This window comes from Misgurnus anguillicaudatus, chromosome 2, assembly GCF_027580225.2.
Source record: "Misgurnus anguillicaudatus chromosome 2, ASM2758022v2, whole genome shotgun sequence".
NCBI classification, from domain to species: Eukaryota; Metazoa; Chordata; class Actinopteri; order Cypriniformes; family Cobitidae; genus Misgurnus; species Misgurnus anguillicaudatus.
This window is the reverse complement of record NC_073338.2, coordinates 10,519,291-10,533,763: the sequence shown is the minus strand read 5'-3', so window position 1 is coordinate 10,533,763 and position 14,473 is coordinate 10,519,291. Positions and strand designations below refer to the sequence as shown.

At 39.7% G+C, this 14,473-nt stretch overlaps 1 long non-coding RNA gene across 1 annotated transcript; it reads right to left on the bottom strand.

Annotated features, from left to right (window-relative positions):
- Nucleotides 1-11,744: 11,744 nt before the first annotated feature.
- Nucleotides 11,745-14,309, bottom strand: LOC141367314 (uncharacterized). The gene is made up of 3 exons (XR_012371652.1): nt 14,286-14,309; nt 13,719-13,882; nt 11,745-13,200 (listed from the first exon to the last, which is right to left on the bottom strand). It is a non-coding gene; the product is annotated as an uncharacterized lncRNA (long non-coding RNA).
- Between the last annotated feature and the right edge of the window lie 164 nt (nt 14,310-14,473).

Below are 14,473 nucleotides of genomic sequence, written 5' to 3'. Positions count from 1 at the left end.
ACACATAGATTGTACACCGATAACTTGTTACACTGTAATATATTGAACTCAATACACAATAAAACACAGTGAAACTCACCAAAACCGTCTTCAAAACACTCCTCAAAACCACCGCTAAGATGTTATAGGGTTGATTTTTGATGAACAAAATATTAGAAGTGTTAAATAAGCCTAATTTTGGAGTTTAGTTAAAGGTGTCTGGATTCCGTGTGTATCTTATCGATTTCCGTTAGCGTCTGCCGTTAATGTTAAAAAACAAAACAAAACAGCTCGTGCATAACTGTGAAAGTGTCTTAAAGGGGCAGAGTGATATTAAACTAAAGGGATGGTTCAACATCATTAAAAGAATTAAAACTTTTACAAAATCAATATTTTAATATATAGTGTGGTTTCTAAATAACGTATTTATCTATTTATTGCTATTTATTAATTATATTATATATTATTATATATATTATTTATTTCACTAATATTATTTATGTTTCTATTTGAACTGTGGGTTACATCCTCCCCTCCTTTCCTGATGCACGTCCCTGTGCATCCTATTAGCAACTACACGGCCATCACTCTATGTGACTGCCAGGAGTTTGGCTCATTTAAAGAGTCTGAGATGACTGCACTCAAACTCTGAAACAATGACTGCACTACTGTGACTAAGGGATTTCCTAAGTGGGGGTAAGTAAGTCTCTTTGTGGGTTGTCTGTGTCTACTAGACTTTCTTAGGTGGCTTCCATTCTCTGTGGCATCTTCCTGTAGATGTGCATCAGGTAACTTATTCTCTCCCAGGTTCATGTCAGATAAGTTATTCTCTCCCGGATTCATCTCAGGTAAGTTATTCTCTCCCGGATTCATCTCAGGTAAGTTATTCTCTCCCAGAATCATCTCAGGCGAGGTGTTCTCTCCTGGATTCATCTCAGGTAAGTTATTCTCTCCCGGATTCATCTCAGGTAAGTTATTCTCTCCCGGATTCATCTCAGGTAAGTTATTCTCTCCCGGATTCATTTCAGGTAAGTTATTCTGTGGATTTACAGGTAGGTAGGTTTCATCTGGTAGACTTGGAACAGTAATCACAGAAGCAGCCTCAGGAAAAGCTTTAGCTACATCTGGAAGGTCTTTCTCAATGGTGGACACTGTGAAACGTCTTGGCTTCCTCGGCTCTGTGTTTCTCATGAAGTACTCTATGGTTGCAGGGGTGTGGTGAACACCAATGGTATCTACAACCGTGGCATCATGCCCATAAAAGTAGGTGATGTCATGGTCTTCGGAATCAGAGTCTTGACATTCAGATTCATATGACTGTTCACTCCTTGGGCACTGACGAGTCCTTGGACGTCTAGGTCTCTCCTTGATGGACTCTTCAGATTCAACTGGGGTAAGAGGAAGAAACCCACAAGGCAGTAGTAGGTCTCGATGAAGTGTTCGTATCGGACCATCTTTGGTTTCAGGCCTCACAACATAGACTGGGATGTCTCCAGACTGTTTGATGACAACATACACATCAGATTCCCACTTGTCTGCCAACTTCTGCTTGCCTCTGAGGCGAACATTCCTCACCAGGACTCTGTCGCCTTCAGTCAGGGTGGAATCAACAACATGCTTGTCAAATCTTGCCTTATTGCGATAAGCAGTCTTTTTTGCATTTTCTGTTGCTACCTTGTAGCTTGCTTCCAGTCGGGACTTCAGGTTGCGGACATACTGTGAGTGAGAGCCTTGCTTGTAGTTGACAGGTAAGCCAAATGCTAAGTCTACTGGTAACCTTGGTTGTCTTCCAAACATGAGTTCATAAGGGGTGAAACCAGTGACTTCACTTCTAGTACAGTTGTAGGCATGTACTAAAGGCTTGACATATTCTCGCCAGTGACTCTTCTTCTGGTTCTCTAGGGTGCCTAGCATGCTCAAAAGGGTCCGGTTGAAACGTTCAACAGGGTTACCTCTTGGATGGTATGGAGTAGTTCGTATCTTACGGATGCCTGCTAGGTCACACAGCTCCTTGATAGTCCGGGACTCGAAGTCTGGACCTTGATCACTATGGAGTCTTTCTGGGATGCCATAATGGACAATGAAGTGGTCCCAAAGGCATTTGGCAACAGTCTGAGCCTTCTGGTTTGAGGTGGGAATGGCCACTGCATATTTCGTAAAGTGGTCCGTGATGACCAGAATGTCTTTGGTGCCACTGGAGTCCGGCTCTAGGGTGAGAAAGTCCATGCATACCAGCTCAAGAGGTCGTGTAGCTGTGATGTTCACAAGAGGTGCAGCTTTCTCTGGTGGGACTTTACGCCTTGTGCAGCGGTCACAGGTCTTGATCTTGGCCTCTACCTCAGCTGACATTTTTGGCCAATAGAAACGTTTGCGGACAAGGTCAAGCGTCCGGTCTACACCCATGTGGCCCATGTCATCATGGAGACTCTTTAGAACTATGGGTCTCAGATCTTCAGGTAACACAAGCTGATAGTGAGTCTGTGCACCCTCTTGTCGTTTACGGAACAAGACGCCATCTAAGATCTCCAGCCTGTTCCACTCTCTGAAGAGGAGGGAGAGCTCAGGGAGTTCTTTTCTGAGAGATGGTGGAGGTTTTTCTCCCAGCTCCAGCTGTCTGAGTACTGCACTGATGCAAGAATCTGCCCTCTGCTTCTCCCGCATCTCAGTGGGTGTTATCATCGGGATGACGTTCACACCGTCTAGCTGGCATTCCTCTTCAAAGCCCTCTGGAATAGCACTTGAATGGTGGGCAAGCGACATAACCAAAGTAGTTCCAGGCAATGTTCCTTCATCATGAACCATGTGCTTCTCACAGATGGCCTTGATGGTGCTTTCATCCATTTCTGTTGACAGGTGTCTTTTTGTGAACTGCTGTATCCTCTCCATCTCTTTCCGGGACGATGAGTCATCAGGTAGCCTATCATGTGGGCGTCTGGACAGCCCGTCTGCATCCTGATTCTGCTTCCCAGCCCTGTACTGCAGCTGGAAATCGAAGGTTGACAGATCAGCTAACCACCTGTAGCTTGTGGCATCAAGCTTGGCAGAGGTAAGTATGTAGGTCAATGGGTTACTATCAGTGACAGCAAGAAATGGGCGTCCGTAGAGGTAGTCTTGAAATTTTTCTGTAATTGCCCACTTAAGGGCAAGAAATTCCAACTTGTGGGCAGGGTACCTGCTTTCACATCTTGACAGACCACGGCTTGCATAGGCGATGACTCTCTTCTGTCCTTGTTGCTCCTGGTAGAGTGCTGCACCAAGACCTGAAGTGCTGGCATCTGTATGCAGGATGTAGGGCAACTTGGGGTCAGCAAACCCGAGGACTGGGGCAGTGGTTAGCTTCTCAATGAGAGTCTCAAAAGCTGTTTGGCAAGTGGTGGTCCATCTGTCACCGAAGAGGTCTTTTGGATTGTAGTACTTCTCACTATTCACTGTGGTCTTAAAGCCTTTTCTCAATGGGGGATATCCAGCAGTGAGGGCATTGAGAGGCTTCACAATCTTTGAATAGTCCTTAACGAACCTACGGTAGTAACCGCAGAATCCCAAGAATGCTCTCAGTTCTTTCAGTTTAGTTGGTCTTGGCCAGGTTTTTAAAGCTGTTATTTTCTCTGGGTCTGTTTCAACTCCCTTCTCAGACACAATGTGTCCTAAGTACTTCACGGAGGTCTGGAAGAATTTGCATTTCTCGGGCGATAACTTCAGGCCGAACTCTTTCAACTGGTTGAGCACCCGCATCAGTCTTTCCTCATGCTCTTGTAGTGTTGAGGAGAAGATAATCAAGTCATCCAGGAAGACGAGAGCCTGCTTCATGTTCAATCCTCCTATGCAGCGTTCCATGAGCCTCTGGAATGTGCTTGGGGCATTTGTTATCCCCTGAGGCATCCGGTTGAATTCATAGAATCCAAGTGGACAGACAAAGGCAGTTTTCTGCTTGTCTTGTTCCTCCATTTCGATCTGGTAAAATCCAGATTTGAGATCGAGCACTGAGAACCACTTTGATCCCGTCAATGCTGAAAAGGACTCCTCCAGATTGGGTAAGGCGTATGAATCTTTGATTGTCTGCAAGTTCAGTTTTCTATAGTCCACGCAGAGTCTGACATCGCCATTCTTCTTCTTGACGACCACAATCGGCGAGGAGAAGGGTGATTCAGATTCGCGGATGACTTCTGCATGGAGGAGTTGCTGGATGTGGTTTCGTACAGCCTCGATGTCCTGTGGGTGTATAGGCCTCGCTCTGTGCTTAAAAGGTGTCTCGTCACTAAGCTTTATGTGATGTTTGATCTTGTCAGTACGGCCAAAGTCAAGGTCGTGCTGCGCGAACACCTCAGGCATGGAGTTCAATTTTTCGGATATTCTGTCTTTCCACTTGTTACATATTGGAGAGTTACTGAAGTTAAATTCAATTTTTTTCTTGGGGGTCAAGTCTGTTGAGTGTTTGGAACCAAGAGTTTGAAGAGACTGGGCACTCTTTATGGCATGGATCTCTGCTATCACAGCCTTAGGGGGTAGAGTTATGTCATGGTCTGACTCATTCTTCAGAATGACTGGTAAGCAGTGGGGCTGCTTAGATGGCAGGTTTGCTAGCCCGTCAGTTACCAGTATGCCACCTGGTAACGAAACTGCTGTTGGTGACTCTACTATCACCCACTGACTGCAGTTAGTTGTTCTGCAGCTCACTGATCCTTCAAAGACTCTTGTCTGACCGGCAGCAATGGTCTCAGCGTCTCTGCTGTGTAGTCTCACTTTCCCCATGCTTGAATCAAAAGTATGTCTTTGTCTGGCTCCTAGAGTTTTTAAGACTGCTCTGTAGCCATATGGAAGGGATTGGTAGTTCTGAGGAGTGACATCTGCATACTGCTCATAGAGAACATCTAAAGCATTGGTTCCTACTAGTACTGATGACAGAGTTGAGCGCATATCAGGTACAATTAACGCTAGTGTAGGAACGTCAATGTCCACTCCAAAGGTGCTCCTAGGGAAGCTGATGGTGACTTCGATGTAGCCAAGGTAAGGCACTTCCTGACCATTTGCTCCCTCCACCTCAAGCAAGTCACTTAATGAGTGGATGGGAAGATGAGACAGGGTTTTTTGATAGAAGGAGTTTGGGATTGTCGTGACTTGAGAGCCTGTGTCTAATAGGCAGCTGCATACTTTGCCACATATGGTCACTTGTGCAGTGCACCGTGCTCCAATCAGTCCCTTGGGCAGGGTTGCTGACTGTCTCTTGGTGGTAGAGTTAGAGAACATGTTGGAAACACGTCGTTTCTGTTTGGGACACTTTGTCTGTCTCCCAGTCCCTGTTTGTCCCTCTGCAGGAACTGGCTCTAAAAATTCTTAGGCTCTGAAGTGCTGTTTACAACATCCCATGCTTGCTGCTTTTCCTTCAACAGCTTTCCTTTTGAGGCTACCAGAGAGGGATTTGGTTCACCATCACACTGTGGCTTGATGTGTCCATCCTCTCCGCACCTGAAGCAGTACCAAGGGTTTGGTCTCCTGCTGCTGTTGGTCTTTTCATCTTGGCTGTGAGGTGTGGGAGTCTGAACTCCCATAAAACCAGGTGTGGGCACCTTCAGTTTGGGAGCTGGCTTAGCTTGGTTCTTTCTTTGACTTTTCTGCGTGACACGTGCGAGCTGGGTTTGTAAATCTGCTATTTGCCTTTTCAGATCTTGAATCTCTGGTGAAGGAGAAGGTAAATGCGATGTACTGCATTCTTCATCATACTGCACACAAATGCCTTGGTAATGGGATGACACCTTGGGTTTTGAGGAACTGAGATGGTGCTTCATCCGAGATGCTTTGGAAGCTCGCCTGTCTTCTGCTGTGCGGAGTAACAGCAGCAGTTCTGCAAAGGTAGGTGGATTTAGCTTTTTCTGCTCCAGTTGCAGCTCAGATATCAAGGTGTTGTCCCAACAACCTCTGACAAATTGTCTCAGAAGCTGCCTGTCAAACTCACTTGCAGAGACACCCCCCCTCCTGAGGGTGGCATTCAACATCACCTGCAGCCGTTGGAGGTAAGTTGAGGGTTTCTCACCACTGTCTTGCATTGTATTGAGATACTTTGCAAATAGGTCGTCGCCATCTTCAACGGTGCTAAATGCAGAGTCCAGGATATCCAGATATACACTTGGAGGTGTTTCAGGTGTCAGGTGCTTCACAATGTCAATGGCAGGTGACAAGAGGCTTTCAAGGAGCTTCCGTGATTTGTGCAGGTCTGATTGCCTAGTGTCTTTGAGAAGAAGTCCCACATTAGAGCGCCAGGTCTCATAATCTGCCTCATTGTTGGGTCTAGGGAGATGCCCAGAAAAGGGTCGGATTCTTAGGGCTGTGTTTACATGCATAGCAGAGTCTTCATTTCGCACAATGTGTTCAACGATTACTTTCTGAATTTCTGGTGGATTCATGTCACAGAGTTTCAGAACAGATGGTGTCTCTTTGGCTGGTGCTGGAGGTGGCATCCAGTCGCCGCCTGGCTGGACATGCTGCTCTGGAAATGTGTTCTGAGGGCCAACCTGTGTTGCTCTTTGTGGAAGATGTTGCTCAGGTGATTTCAATTCCATGCTGTCACTTTGAGTCTCGGGATTCTCGAGGTCAACAGCATTGCTGATGATGGAGAGTTCTTCTTTAAGGAGAGTTGCAAGGTCCTTGCCAGTCTGCTTTGCTATCTCCTTCAGCTCAGAGAGGTAGGTCTGTGTAGCTGTTTTGCTAACTACAGGTGTGTAGACACTAGCTAGGGTTCTAATGCAGTAACTGTATTTAGCTGGGGAACTAGTGTCAAGTGTGTAGGGCAATAAAGATGCAAGTGCCTGTACAGCTGTGCCATATCTATATTCTATAATGACTTGCTTGTCTGAGTGTGCTGTGTGTGTGGAGTCTATTGGAATTATTCTTTCGATGGAACCATATTGCTTAAGAAAGTCAAAAAGTTCTTCATCTGTTTCTGTATCGGTAATGCCACTAACGATAACAGCATTAGGGACTTTTACATTGTTATGCTGGACTGCTTCCATGTCTCGTAAAGGTTAGACTCTAGTTTTAACTCTATTTTATTTTGATTAATACCACTCCTGGCTGGCTCGCCAAATTTTATGTAGCACTTATGTCACTGCAATCGTAATAACTATGCTACTGGACCAGTTCTAGGTTCGTTGAGTGGTGTATGTTATATTAGAAAAGACACATGAGACATGAAAACTTATATAAATTAATTAGCAGTTTACTGAGCAGGAATAAGAATGGAATAGGTAAGTTAGTAAGATAAATAGAATAATTAAATAAATATATAAATTATTCAATAAATGTATTGATAAATATTTACCCCACAAAATGTAGATCAATAAATAATCAATAAATATTTACAGTAAAAGATGTGTCAATAAATAATCAATGTAGATCAATAAATAATCAATAAATATTTATAGTAAAAGATGTATGTCAATAAATAATCAATAAATATTTACAGTACGATATGTATAATAAATAATTTTAAATCCTTTATATTTAATCTTTTCTTATTTAAACAAGTTTAAATGGATTTAACTGGTTTAAGTATGGGTTTATTCTGGTTAGTTTTGTTCTTAGACCGGTCTATTAAATTTTAATCAGCTCTTTTAGAACAGTTGCTTTAACTATTTTTAAGCTATTTGTTTCTAGTTTTCTTTTAAGTTAACTCTTCTTTAAGGGAACAGGTACGTATTTTATGTTAGGTACGTATGTTATGATTGTTTCACTTTATAGGGTCTAACTCTTTCTTTGCAGGTAAAATGTAAGGATTTAAATGTTTCTTTTGTTTGTGCAATTGCTACACTTTGGAGTCTCACTTTAACAGAAAACATAAAAGAAAAAAAAAATACAATACATCAACCAATTTTCATTCATACATTCACCTATTCACCAATTTCTCTATTCAATAAATCTAAATTATTGTGTTGCAATTTCAGAATTTCAGTTCAGAGGATCCGTCCAATTCGATGTTTTCAAAGGTCAATGTCCAATGTGATTAAAAGAATATAGCTCAGTGGTTCACTTTGTTCATGTCAAACCGTGTAAGCAATCAGAATGCGGTGTTTCAGTTCTTGCAGGTTAGAGATCCTTGGGTTGGCTCGCCATCTAGTATCCAGTTGAAATATCTGTTCATTCGTATGCTGTCTCGCAATACGCTGATTATCCAAAGGTCCGATCCGGCGTCGAGCTGTCCACAAACTTTTCCGTGTAGGGAAAAAAAACCTGGCCTGCACAGCAGGCCATAAAGAAAATGTCAAATAAATAAATGAAATAAATTATCTCAACAGTAACAACTGCTTATTCTCATGTTTAACGCTGATAACGGAGGATTGCGATTCCTCTCGTTACTGACTGTCACCATGGTAACATCAAACACCTTGCTTTGCCGTTTCCCAAAATACAAATAAATCAATATACAATGTCAAAGTATAAGGGAATAATCTTAATATTACATACATTTCCCTTTTTTAACATAAAACATTCATAAGCTGATACACATAGATTGTACACCGATAACTTGTTACACTGTAATATATTGAACTCAATACACAATAAAACACAGTGAAACTCACCAAAACCGTCTTCAAAACACTCCTCAAAACCACCGCTAAGATGTTATAGGGTTGATTTTTGATGAACAAAATATTAGAAGTGTTAAATAAGCCTAATTTTGGAGTTTAGTTAAAGGTGTCTGGATTCCGTGTGTATCTTATCGATTTCCGTTAGCGTCTGCCGTTAATGTTAAAAAACAAAACAAAACAGCTCGTGCATAACTGTGAAAGTGTCTTAAAGGGGCAGAGTGATATTAAACTAAAGGGATGGTTCAACATCATTAAAAGAATTAAAACTTTTACAAAATCAATATTTTAATATATAGTGTGGTTTCTAAATAACGTATTTATCTATTTATTGCTATTTATTAATTATATTATATATTATTATATATATTATTTATTTCACTAATATTATTTATGTTTCTATTTGAACTGTGGGTTACACTAACACATTCAAGAAGCGTTGTACAAAGATTAAGTGCACGTGTTGAAAAAAGATATGTATGTATTCATCTAAGTTGAGGTAAGAACATAGTAAATATTGAAAAACTGTGGTGTTCTCCTTTAATGTGTCTACAGTTTATTTGCACAACCAAACATGTAATTGCATTTTTTCTTTTTGTGTTACAGATTAAAGAAGTGGCCATTGGAGTGGGTGGCGGATGGGGACACTTGTTAGACTTCGGCATCTTCTTGGGGACCTGATACAATAAGAAGCACTATTATTTTCTCTGTGTAACTTGTTTTTCTTTTATGTTTTAAACAAACCATTGTTTCCTGGACCCTTTTATTGCTCCTCCTTTCACTTGCTTTTTTGCTCTTTTTTTGGATATTAATACTGAATACTGTTAAAACTGTTTTGCAACCAAATTATTGTCAATTTAACTGTTTTAATCGATGTTATATCCTACTGTGATGTAATGATGTTAAGTACAGTGAGTCTATTTACTTTACTTTTTTCAATAAACATTGAGGAATTCATTGGTTTCTTTATTTTCACACACACACTATTTATTAAAAAGTCTACTTGGTGAACATTCAAGACAACATAAAATGTATTTGCTCAGAAAATAAAAAACATCCATAGCTGCTGATCCTTGTATTATTTATAGGAAAACTGTTTAGTTTCTAGAAACAAGATATTTTGTTCTGCCTGTCTTGTGTTGTTAAAAACAAATCAATCATCCATTCTAATTGATCACATATTTTACCTACACATTTTATCTATCAAGCAATGGAAATGATGTGGTTTAGAGCACCTCAATTTTTAATGTTGATAGACAACTCTATACAAAGCTTTTTTTACTTGAAGATTGATGGTGGGAAATAAGTAATTGTTTATACATTTAATAATTTTGCAGATGCTTTTGTCCAAAGCGACTTACAAATGAGGTAGCATTAAGAGCAACACAAGAACAACAATACATAAGTGCACCAGAAATAGTCTCAGTATATAAACCAACAATACATAAGGTGTTGAGTAATCACACCATCATTTAAATGTTGCCAAATGCATTGTGAACTTCTGAGCAATAGAAAAGTTTTAAAACATCAGTGTCATATAATAGCTCTTTAAATTAGATGATGATTCTGAAAATAACCACTTACCCATATGTGCACAGCCCAAACAGACAGACATAAAATTAAGAGGATGGACCCTGGAGTTCTGCAGTACATTACTTGAAGCTAATTGGGATGTGATCAGCCCCCCTCAACTGTTGCTGCTTTGAGGGCCATCTATAATAACACTGTTATGAGGCCCACAGTAGTGTTTGATTCAAATAAGAAAAAAATTCATTAAGGAATTGAATACTATGTCTGACAAATGCACTGGACCATTTCATGTCTTTGAAATGTGTGATACAAGGGCTGAGTGGGCAGAGTGAAATTAAAAATGTTGTCATAGGACTAAACCAAATATACAGTTGCTTTGCTTTGATATATTGACCTCTGAACTATAAAAATAATGCACATATGCGAGTCTCATCATTCAGAAAAGGAAAGGGACTACAATGATGAGACGAACTGTTTTACAAAGCCCTTGAACTCTTCCATCATGAGGAGTACTGGTGTGATCACTAGATAGCATCACAAAATGTGATACAAATTAAATTTCACTTTGCTGTCATGTATAATTATTAATTCTGACAACACTACTGTTCTTCACTTCTGCATAACCCTAAATGCATACTCATGCTGGTATGCTGTTTTGGTGCTGGTTTGCTGATGACCAGCATAATTCCCATGCTGGGTTGGTGCTGGTGGTCATCGCATACCACCACCAATCCCATGCAGGTCATACCAGCAAGAACAGCATGCTATATGTTGTGTTTTGGTGCTGGTATGCTGGTGACCAGCTAAACAAGCACCAAACCAGCATGGGAATTATGCTGGTCTCTGCTGTTTTTTCCATTAGGGTTTAATATTCCAGACATGAAAAACACTATACAAATAATTTCCCTGTTGCAGTGTAATATAGACTGTTAAATATGTAGTTCTTAGGTTTGCAAACTAGGGTTGTAAATAGACCATTTCAAAAGATGTAAACAGTGGTCCAGAAGCACTTCCTGTTTCAGTTTTTTAACACTAGATAAATGTTGGGATAAATTACAACCAACAGAACATATAGAACTGAGTCAAAAAGTTAAACAAACATCTTAAAGATAATGATATAGCCTATGTGTAAAATAACAGTCACAAACTGAAACAAGAAGTGCCTCTGGACCAGTATTGTTTACATCTTTTCAAAAGAACTATAGTATAAAGTGACTTTCTAACAGACATGCTATTGCCAAACAATAAAACATATTGTAAGAATTCAAACGAGTTCATGCTAGTTGCTAAGCTAACAGCCTGACCACAGACACATATAGGCGTAAGGTAAACGTATTGGGGGGGAAAGATACTGATATTGCTAAGAAATCATTTAAAATGTCATTATTTATAATTGTGTTTCAGATTGAAATTTAGGCACTAAATGTTAGGGGCTGGCTATTTATTTCTATCCATCCATTGCTTATCCGTTTGGCTGGGCTACGGGGTGTTTGCTACACCCTCAAGTCGGACTGGTCACCACTCACCATCACTGATTTACTAATAGAAACAACACTCCAGAGAAATTTTAGGGTCTCCAATTATCCTATTGTATTCATTTTCTTTGGGTTAAGTTTAGTATGTCTAACTTTTAGGTTTTAATACAGAAAACACAGCAAATAATAAAAATAACTTTATTTACAAAGCACTTTCCCGTGCTGACAAGCATTTAATCAAAGACCAAAAGCATTCACACATACTATATGTAAATATATGTATTGATAGTATACATAACTTAAAAGTTAATCATCTTTGAACTGTCTAGTATTAATACCCTACTATTATCTAGAGCAAAGTTATGCAGCAGTGTAATGAAAAACCTGTATTAATTATAACAACTATGCCATAAATAATACAACACAACTGTATATACTAACTAATTAACACGTTTTTATTAATATTTACCCGGTATTAAACTATCATATATTATTAAGGCATAAATAAATAAAGCAGTTTTACATCTCATTTTCAAAACAGGGAAAAGTAAACAACGCTTTAGTAAACAATTTTGCAGGTACATATATGAAACAGTTTAATAATTACCTCAAGAAAATGGCATTGTAAAACATTTCCTTTCATTGAAAAGGTAACAACAGTATTAACTCATGCATCAAATATGGGTAGGCTATTGATCAGTCATTTATGTAAAGTATTTCATCTAATGACATACAGTTAGTTCACTCCAAACGTATCCACAATCACTGTGAAAAAAACTTTATACAGTATAAAACTATATAACAATAATAGTAACATATGTAACACAGGCAAAATAGATTTGCACATTTTTCTACAGTACATGTCATTATGTTGACAAGATGATATGGGCACAGTTTGGTGAAGTAACCACTGCAAGAGGATTGTGGCATTTGCAAGTTGTAGCAACACAGTTGAATGTAGGACTAGTCTGTGAAACATCGGAGGTGGAGGGGAAACCTAATAGCTAACCTGCTGCTTGTAAACGGAGATATGGATCATCATACAAAAACTTAACAGTAGTTTCCCATCAATCTATGAGGCTAATGTTGCTTACAGACTGCAGGAAACGGTTGTCTAAAATAAAAGCACTGTATCAGACATCCATTACATTTCCAAATAGTTTTGTTTTCCATGAAACACACCTGCAGTTCAGTGTGACACACAGTCTAAATGCATACACCAGTTCAGAGTTCCAAATCCAAAATGTCATCTGAACTCTCATAATCCAGCTCTTTGTGGTCCTCCAGTATCTCCTCAGGCTCATCCTCCAGCAGAGAAACAGCATTTGGTCCTAAAGCAGTGTTCTTCACTCTCCATCCTGGAGAGCCGGTGTCCCGCAGAGCCCAGCTCCAACCCCACCCAAAGTCACGCATAACTGTGATTTTCTAGAGATCATGAAGACATTGATTAGCTTTCAGATGTGTTTGATTAAGGTTGGAGCCAAAGTCTGCAGGACACCGGCTCCCCAGGGCCGGGAGCGAAGAACACCGTCCCAAAGCCTGGCTGTAACTTGAGCAAACTTGGAACTTCTTCTCTACATCTGCAAGCCTTTTCTGAAGACGACACAGTAGCCAGCGATGACACTCTTCACTTAAACTGCCTAAAAGGAAAAAATTGAAGGGATGCATGAAAATACTTAGAGGTTTTACTTGAGGCTTATTTTGTACATTATGTTAATACTGCTTTCATTATGAAGGTCCAATTATATTCCTAAAGATTTCACATTAGTATTACTAATTACATTATACTATTAGGAAATAAATTTAAATACCTCCATGTACTCCTTTTTAAACTATATACAACAATTGCCATGCTTTCATTGTGTCTTGATTTTCTTTGTTTCTATTCTATGTAAAGAACTACAGATCATTAAGATCCAACCACAAGAAAACTATAACGTAACACTTCAGGACCTAAACATGAGTGGGGTTTTATTGTCGTATTTGCTATTCAGTGCGCCTAATCATCTAGATTATCTGTGATTTTTATCACCAAATGACAAAGGAACTTGATTTCAGAATGTGAAACTAACATGTGTCTTGAGACTTTTGTAAACCTTATTTATAGAAACCAATGGCATGCATCATTGCAAGATGGTAATAAAAGTTAGCCTCTTACCACTGTTTTTGCCTGAAGACATTTCTGATATCATTTTCCTGATGTTCCTAGCCAGGCTTCTGAGATAGGTGCGGTGCAGTGGTGTCTCATCTCCCTCATCACAATGATCTTTGCTTCTTGAAGGCGCACTTTTGAAATCTTCTTGGTGAGGGTGTTGCTGGATTCTGAAGTCACACAAATAACAACATCTTAAACACAATTTTGACTGGTATATTCTGAAAAGCAAGCAAAACAAAAGCAGTGCATGTACAGCCCATAATCTGGTGCAGGGTGCAAAATATTTGATTCAGAAAGTCGGCTATGAGAGGTTAAAAAGAAACACTCACACAGTAAAGATTGTCTCCCTTTATCTTTATATCTATATAAGAACAACTTCTTATGCTGCTTATGAGCCTTTAAATAATTCTCCTTATATCACATGTGGTGTTAGCCTGCAGTTTATTGCGATTAAAACAGGATATACCTTTACTTAAATACTTATACATGGCAAAGATTCTCAGTTACAAAATTGATTATCACACTGCAATATTGTAAACCAATTTCAATAATGTCCATAAAATACATTACCATCAGTAGCCTTTTGTCTGACATCTTGAACCCACTGATGCACAATGTTCTCAGGACACCCCAGTTCACTGCTCAAATCTTCCCGTCTCTGAGACTCAGCCTTTCTGAAAAAATAAAGACAGGTTTCCTAAAATATTATAAATAGGCATCAATTAGATACTTGGTTGTGAGGCCACAACGAGACAGGT